This window comes from Bubalus kerabau, chromosome X (genome assembly GCF_029407905.1).
Source record: "Bubalus kerabau isolate K-KA32 ecotype Philippines breed swamp buffalo chromosome X, PCC_UOA_SB_1v2, whole genome shotgun sequence".
NCBI classification, from domain to species: Eukaryota; Metazoa; Chordata; class Mammalia; order Artiodactyla; family Bovidae; genus Bubalus; species Bubalus kerabau.
The window spans coordinates 109218213-109227814 of NC_073647.1; positions in this window are offsets into that span (position 1 = coordinate 109218213).

Consider the following 9602-nt stretch of genomic DNA (forward strand, 5'->3'; position numbering starts at 1 on the left):
AAGGTAAATTGGAAGTGGTCAAAGAAAGAAGATGGCAAGAGTGAACATTGACATTTTAGGAATCGGTGAACTAAAATAGAGTGGAAACGGTGAATTTAACACAAATGGCCATTATATCTACTACTGTGGACAAGAATCCCTTAGAAGAAATGGAGTAGCCCTCATAGTCAACAAAAGAGTGCGAAATGCAGTACTTGGGTGCAATCTCATAAACGACAGAATGATCTCAGTTCGTTTCCAAGGCAAACCATTCAGTATCACAGTAGTGCAAGTCTATGTCCTGACCAGTAATGCTGAAGAAGCTGAAGTTGAACGGTTCTATGAAGACCTACAAGACCTTCTAGAATTAACACCCCAAAACGATGTCCTTTTCATTATAGGGGACTGGAATGCAAAAGTAGGGAGTCAAGTGATACGTGGAGTAACAGGCAAATTTCGCCTAGGAGTACAGAATGAAGCAGGAGAAAAGTTAACAGAGCTTTGCCAAGAGAATGCACTGGTCATAGCAAACACCGTCTGCCAATAACACAAGAGAAGACTCTGCACATGGACATCACCAGATGGTCAATACCAAAGTCAGATTGATTATATTGTTTGCAGGCAAAGATGGAGAAGCTCTGTGCAGTCAGCAAAAACAAGATTGGGAGCTGACTGTGGCTCAGATCTTGAACTCCTTATTGCCAAATTCAGACTGAAATTGAAGACATTAGGGAAAACCACTAGACCATTCGGGTAAGACCTAAATCAAATCCCTTACAATTATACACTGGAAGTGACAAGTCAATTCAAGGGATTAGATCTGATAGACAGAGTGCCTGAAGAACTATGGACAGAGGTTCGTGACACTGTACAGGAGGCAGTGATCAAGACCATCCCCAAGAAAAAGAAATGCAAAAAGGCAAAGTGGTTGTCTGACAAGGCCTTATAAATAGCTGAGAAAAGAAGAGAAGCTAAAGGCAAAGGAGAAAAGGAAAGACATACCCATCTGAATGCAGAGTTCCAAAGAATAGCAAGGAGAGATAAGAAAGCCTTCCTCAGTGATCAATGCAAAGAAATAGAGGAAAACAATACAATGGGAAAGACTAGAGATCTCTTTAAGAAAATTCGAGATACCAAGGGAATGTTTCATGCAAAGATGGGCACAATAAAGGACAGAAATGGTATGGACCTAACAGAAGCAGAAGATATTAAGAAGAGGTGGCAAGAATACACAGAAGAACTATACAAAAAAGATCTCTCTGACCCAGATAACCACGATGGTGTGACCACTCACCTAGAGCCAGACATCCTGGAATGTGAAGTCAAGTGGGCCTTAGGAAGCATCACTATGAACAAAGCTAGCAGAGGTGATGGAATTCCAATGGAGCTATTTCAAACCCTAAAAGATGATGCCTTAAAAGTGCTGCACTCAATATGCCAGCAAATTTGGAAAACTCAGCAGTGGCCACAGGAGTGGAAGAGGTCAGTTTTCATTCCAGTCCCAAAGAAAAGCAATGCCAAAGAATGTTCAAACTACCACACAATTGCACTTATCTCACACGCTAGCAAAGTAATGCTCAAAATCCTCCAAGCCAGCCTTCAACAAAATGTGAACCGTGAACTTCGAGACATTCAAGCTGGATTTAGAAAAGGCAGAGGAACCAGAGATCAAATTGCCAACATCCGTTGGATCATAGAAAAAGCAAGAGAGCTCCAGAAAAGCATTTACTTTTGCTTTATTGACTACTCCAAAGCCTTTGACTGTGTGGATCACAACAAACTGAAGAAAATTCTTAAAGAGACGGGACTACCAGACCACCTTACCTGCCTGCTGAGAAATCTGAATGCAGGTCAAGAAGCAACAGTTAGAACTGGACATGGAACAATGCACTGGCTCCAAATTGGGAAAGGAGTTCGTCAAGGCTGTATATTGTCACCTTTCTTGCTTAACTTATATGAAGAGTACCCCATGCGAAATGCTGGGCTGGATGAAGCACAAGCTGGAATCAAGTTTGCCGGGAGAAATGTCAATAACCTCAGATATGCAGATGACACCACCCTTATGACAGAAATCGAAGCAGAATTAAAGAGCCTCTTGATGAAAGTGAAAGAGGAGAGTGAAAAAGCTGGTTTAAAACTCAACATTCAGAAAGCTAAGATCATGGGATCTGGTCCCATGACTTCATGGCAAACTGATGGGGAAACAATGGAAACAGTGAGAGTCTTTATTTTCTTGTGCTCCAAAATCAGTGTAGATGGTGACTGCAGCCATGAAATTAAAAGATCCTTGCTCCTTGGAAGAAAAGCTATGACAAGCCTAGACAGCATATTAAAAAGCAGAGACATTACTTTGCCAACAAAGGTCCGTCTAGTCAAAACTATGGTTTTTCCAGTAGTCATGTATGGATGTGAGAGTTGGACTATAAAGAAAGCTGAGCGCCGAAGAATTGATGCCTTTGAACCAACCGTGGTGTTGGAGAAGACTCGTGAGAGTCCCTTGGACTGCAAGGAGAGCAAACCAGTCCATCCTAAAGGAAATCAGTCCTGAATATTCATTGGAAGGACTGATGCTGAAGCTGAAGCTCCAATACTTTGGCCATCTGATGAGAAGAACTGACTCACTGGAAAAAGACCCTGAGGCTGGGAAAGATTGAAGGCAGGAGGAGAAGGGGACGACAGAGGATGAGATGGCTGGATGGCATCACCGACTCAATGGACACGAGTTTGAGTGAACTCCGGGAGTTGGTGATGGACAGGGAAGCCTGGCGTGTTGCAGTCCATGGGGTCACAAAGAGTCAGGCACGACTGAGTGACTGAACTGAATCCATGTCAATGGAGGCAAGAATTTATAATGGTGAAGGGACAGTCTCTTCAATAAGTGGTGCCGGGAAAACTGGACGGCTACATGTAAATGAATGAAATGAGAACACTCCCTAACACCATGCACAAAATTAAAATTTAAACTAAATGTAAAGCCGAATACTATAAAACTCTTAGAGGAAAACAAAGGCAGAACACTCTCTGACATAAATCACAGCAAGATCGTTTTCAATCCACCTCCTAGAGTAATGAAAATAAAAAACAAAAGTAAAGAAATGAGGCCCAAAGCTTTTGTACAGCAAAGGAAACCATAAACAAAACGAATAGACAGCCCTCAGAATGGGAGAAAACCTTTGCAAACAGAGTAACTGACAAGGCATTAATTTCCAAAATACACAAACAGCTCATGCAGCTCAGTTCCCAAACAATAAAAACCCAACCTAAAATTGGGCAGAAGATCGAAGTAGACATTTCTCCAAAGAAGACATACAGATGGCCAAATCTTCACAAAAAGATGCTCAACGTCACTAATTGTTAGAGAAATGCGACTCAAAACTACAGTGAGGTATCACTTCACACTGGTCAGAAATGTTGTTCAGTCACCCAGTCGTGTCTGGCTCTTTGTGACCCTATGGACTGCAGCACGCCAGGCCTTCCTGACCCTCACCATCTCCTAGAGTTTGCCCAAGTTCGTGTCCATTGCTTCGGTGATGCCACCCAGCCATCTCATCCTCTGTCACCTTCTTCTCCTTCTGCCTTCAATCTTTCCCTGCATCAGGGTCTTTTCCAATGAGTCGGCTGGTCAGAATGGTCGTCATCAAAACATCCATAAACAATAAATGTTGGAGAGGGTGTGGAGAAAAGGGAACCCTCCTACACTGTTGGTGGGGATCCAAATTGGTAGAGCCACTATGGAGAACAGTATGGAGGGTCCTTAAAAAACTAAAAATAGGGCTACCGTGTGATCCAGCAATCCCACTCCTGGGCATATATGCGGAGAAAACCATAATTCAAAAAGCGACATGCACGCCAATGTTCATTGTAGTGCTGTCTAAATAGCCAGGACATGGAAGCAGACAAATGGATAAAGAAGAAGTGGTATGTATATATAGTGGAATATTACTCAGCCATAAAATGGAATGAAATAATGCCATTTGCAGCAACGTGGATAGACCTAGAGATTTTCGTACTGAGCGAAGTAAGTCAGACAGAAAAAGACAAATGTCATATGAAATTGTTTGTGTGTGGAATATTAAAAAATGATACAAATGAACTTATTTACAGAACAAAATAGAGTCACGGATGTAGAAAACTAACTCATGGCTACTGGCGGGACAAGGGGTGAGGAGGAGGGGGATAAATTGGGAGATTGGGATTGATATATGCACACTACTATATATATATATATATATATATATATATATATATATATATATAAAATAGCTAGCTAATATGGACCTACTGTATAATACAGGGAACTCTACTCAGTACTCTGTAATGACCTATATGGGAAAATAATCTAAAAGAGAGTGGATATGTAGGTATATGTATGACTGCTTCACTTTGCTGTACACCTGAAAATAACACAACATTGTAAATCAACCATACTCCAATAAAAAATTAATAAATAAATAAATAGATAAAAGATGTGCCTAAGAGGGAAAGAAACAAAATGACAAATGGCAGGACAACTTTGTAACATTAAACATAAAGAAAATATTACTAAGAGCTAATTCAAAAGAGAAGCACTCAAGGACAAAAAGCTTTCCACTGTTTCTCCTAACTACTTAAGACATAATTTTCAAAAGTTCTACTATATAAAATAAACATAGTGACCTGAATTGAAATGGGATAGAGCAGAACTAGGGAAACTAGTGATCAAGAGCACACCAATACAGATTCAATCAATATTAGAAATAGGGACAGGGCTGATAGTTAAATGGCTACCAAGGTTAAAGGCTGGAGATAAATGCAGTGACTAATAGAAGGAAACATCTAAAGGATTTAGAGAAAACAATAGTTATTGAAGAGAGAAGTACAAGAACATAAGGATAATTTATTTCCTCAAAATAGAGAGTGCAAAACAGAAAGGAAGTGTTAGAGAAAAAAAAAAAAATCCGTGATGACGAACTGTGTAAATATGGATGAATTATTTTCTTTCTTTCTTTCTTTCTTCTTCTATTTTTTTTTTTTTTTTTTGAAAAGAGAACGATCAGCACTGAGATATATTTCTAGTAAGTTCTCGAACTTTTGGAAGAATTTCTTTTTCCTTGGATTCAGCAGAAAGAAAATGTATTTTTTAATTCGTTTTTACAAATACAATCTGTAGCATGTTTTCCTAAGATGCCTCCAGAAATATTTGATTCCAGGAGACATGGAAGCAATTCCTACAATAATAAAAGGAATGACAAAAGGCTATTCTGTTTAGTCAAACTGCCGTTTGTGTAAACATAAAGTTCAGTCAAGGAATCCAGCACCCATGAAGCCACAGGGCCATTCACCACTGCAGGGATGGAGTGTGCAATATACTGTGAGTGAGTGAGTGAAGGTCGCTCAGTCATTCCAGACTCGGCGACCCCATAGACTAAACAGTCCGTGGAATTCTCCGGACCAGAATACTGCGATGGGCAAACTTTCCCTTCTCCAGGGGATCTTCCCAATCCAGGGATCGAACCCAGGCCTCCCACATTGCAGGCAGCTTCTTTACCAGCTGAGCGCCCAGAGAAGCCCAAGAATACTGGAGTGGGTAACCTATCCCTTCTCCAGCAGATCTTCCCCACCCAGGAATTTAACTGGGGTCTGCTGCATCACAGGCAGATTCTTTACCAGCTGAGCTACCAGGGAAGCCCTGGTATTACCAGGGAGCAATATGCTATGTACAGGTTCACATATGGAGATAAGCTCAAACAAAAAGATACATAACAATGGCCATCGAGAGCCAATAATTTGAATCTTGACAGTACAAATTCCACATAAGCAATGTGAAGGAAGCAAAGAAATCACAGAAAACATCTTTCATATGTGAACGTGAATCCACACTATAATATTTAATCAAGAAGATATAGTTTGATATGCAATCATAACACAATATACATGTATATCAAGTCATCACGTTGTGCATCTTAAAAATACACATTTTTGCTTTGTCAATTATGCCTCAGTTAAACTGGGGGAGGGGGAAGGATAAAGAGCAGGCTGTTTTGTGTAGTGGTACTTCAGATATGGGTATTTGTACATTAAAAAAAAAAAAAAAACTGTGTCTATTGGTAACCATACTGTACTGCATACTTAAAAGTTTGCTATGAGTATACATCTTACGCTGTGTTCTTTTCACAAACATCGATCAGTGAAGTTCACTATATTAACAATAAAATAGAAGAGCTAAATGATTTCAAGAGAAAAAGAAAAGAAAAGAAAAAGAAAAGAAAAGAAAAGTACTCTCCACTTGGAGAAATACGATTCTGAGGTTTCTTGTGGCATGTGTAATTCAGTTAGGAAGCAATTTGGTTTAAAACCAATATCCTAATTTTTCAGACTAAATCGTTTATGTTGGTGCCCACTAAAAGACATGACCAAACAAATACATTAGAAACATAGATTTCAGTTGCTGAAATCGTCAGGGACTCTTTCGGAAACGTGTGTATGGTGTGTTAGCAGGTGATATATAACAAGCCATGTTTTAAATATTCTCTTTATGTTTCTAACGTGTGTGTGTGTGTGTGTGTGTGTGTGTGTGCGTTTTCCTTTGACAGGATGGAAGAAGAACATCAATGGGGAAGTTCCAGGTTACCTCAGAATAAAAAGAAGTTAGTGGAACACACCAAACGGAGATATGTCAAGCCCATGGCACCTTATCAGACTGACAGAAAAGCAAAAACCTCTTCTTCGTGCGATATAGATCAGAAGAGATTCAAATGTGAATGCTGCTACTGCCAGAGATATATGGGGAGCGCTTCTGGAATCTCAACGGGGAGAAAAGCAACCTCTCATTCTTCCTCCTGGGATGAACTAATACAAGAAGTCAGTAACTTGATGCTCAACTCTGGCTCCATCCAACCCCTCTTCTACAAGAACGGGCGCAGGAAAAAGAGAAGAGCCCAAAACAGAGGCAGCAGAAAAACAAAAGAATGTTTCAGAGGCTCCTAAAAGAATGGAAAGACTAAATCTAAGACTTTTCATCTTAGATCCAGAATAGAGGGGGTCATGAAAGCCAACACTGCCAACCCCTTGGGCAGAATCCTTTTGGGAACATGGTCGGGGGAAGAACAGGATCCAGCCTTGTGACAGGGAATCCTATCAGCTTGTGATCCAATCCAGCTCCAGGAATGTAGCAATCTTTCCTCTAGTAATTTTAGGGCCACCTTAGGGCATGCTGGGAGGAGTTCCTCCATGGCAAGGGCAACTAGATAACAACAGCTCTGTACTCTGCATAATACTGTCCCCATGGTGCAAGCCATCACTTGTCCTGCTTGGGTTTCCTTTCCTCCCTTACCTTGTCACCAATGATGTATAAAACATCTATGTGGTGTTTCTGGCTTGTTTTTGAAATGCTTTCTGTCAATTTTATTGGTTGAATCCCAGAAGAAGCACTAGATCTGATGGGATATGTGTGTGGGTGTGTATGGCTGTTGCTTTTTTGTTTCTGTCTCTTTTAACATTTTTAAAATCATGGATGCACAGGAAGTTGCAAAGATAGTGCAGGAGGGTCCCATGCACCCTTCACCCAGTCTCCCCTCAAGATGCTTAATAGCTCATATATCCCCCAAGATAGTTATATCTTGCATTACTATAATACCACATCAATACCAGTAAACTGGCATTGGTACAAAGCATGTGTATGGTTCTATGTCATTTTCTCATATGTGTGGGTTTGAGTAGCCACTGCTGTAATCAAGATGCAAAACTGTTCCATCACCACAAAGATCTTCCTCCTGTTATCCCTTTATAGTCATACCCACTGCCCTCCCTGGCGCCATCCCTAAGTTTGGGCAGCCATTATACTGTTCTCCACTGAGACTATTCCGTAAAAAGGAGTCATGCACTATGTGACCTTTCAGGTGGAATTCTTCCAGTCAGCATAATGCCCTTGAGGTACATACAAGCTGTGTGTATCAAAAGTCCACTCCTTTCTACTGCTGTGTAGTGTCTGTGGTATGGATGTGCCATAGTTCCTTTAGCCATACACGTGTTGGTGGACATTTTGGTTTCCAAATTTTTGCTATTACAGATAAAGCTGCAGGGATTCCCTGGTGGCTCGGTGGTGAAGAACCTGCCTGCCAATGCAGGAGACACACAGGCTTGATCCCTGATCCAGGAAGATCTAACATGCTGAGGAGCAACTAAGCCCATGCCCCACAACCATTGAGTCTGTGCCCTGGAGCCCGGGAACCACAACTACTGAGTCTAAGTGCTGCTACTGAGTCTAACTACTGAAGCCCACACGCCCTAGAGCCTGTGCTCTGCAATAAGAGAAGCCACAGCAATGAGAAGCCCACGTACCGCAACTAGAGAGTAGTCCCTGCTCTCTGCAACTAGAGAAAAGTCCATGCAGCAATGAAGACTCGGTACACTAAAAAAAAAAAAAAAAAAAAAAAAAAAAAAAAAAAAAAAAACATAAATATATTTATATAAAAAGGAGCAGTCCCAAGATGGCAGAGGAATAGGATGGGGATACCACTTTCTCCCCCAGAAATCCATCAAAAGATCATCTGAATGTTGATCTTTTGGATGTTGAGAAGAAGTAAATGTTGAGAAGAAGTAAAACTCTCACTATTTGCAGATGACATGATCCTCTACATAGAAAACCCTAAAGACTCCACCAGAAAATTACTAGAACTAATCAATGATTATAGTAAAGTTGCAGGATATAAAATCAACACACAGAAATCCCTTGCATTCCTATACACTAATAATGAGAAAACAGAAAGAGAAATTAAGGAAACAATTCCATTCACCATTGCAATGGAAAGAATAAAATACTTAGGAATATATCTACCTAAAGAAACTAAAGACCTATATATAGAAAACTATAAAACACTGGTGAAAGAAATCAAAGAGGACACTAATAGATGGAGAAATATGCCATGTTCATGGATTGGAAGAATCAATATAGTGAAAATGAGTATACTACCCAAAGCAATTTATAGATTCAATGAAATCCCTATCAAGCTACCAAGGGTATTCTTCACAGAGCTAGGACAAATACTTTCACAATTTGTATGGAAATACAAAAAACCTCGATTAGCCAAAGCGATCTTGAGAAAGAAGAATGGAACTGGAGGAATCAACCTACCTGACTTCAGGCTCTACTACAAAGCCACAGTCATCAAGACAGTATGGTACTGGCACAAAGACAGAAATATAGATCAATGGAACAAAATAGAAAGCCCAGAGATAAATCCACGCACATATGGACACCTTATCTTTGACAAAGGAGGCAAGAATACACAATGGATTAAAGACAACCTCTTTAACAAGTGGTGCTGGGAAAACTGGTCAAGCACTTGTAGAAGAATGAAACTAGAACACTTTCTAACACCATACACAAAAATAAACTCAAAATGGATTAAAGATCTAAATGTAAGACCAGAAACTAGAAAACTCCTAGAGGAGAACATAGGCAAAACACTCTCTGACATACATCACAGCAGGATCCTCTATGACCCACCTCCCAGAATGTTGGAAATAAAAGCAAAAATAAACAAATGGGACCTAATTAAACTTAAAAGCTTCTGCACAACAAAGGAAACTATTAGCAAGGTGAAAAGACAGCCTTCAGAATGGGAGAAAATAATAGCAAATGA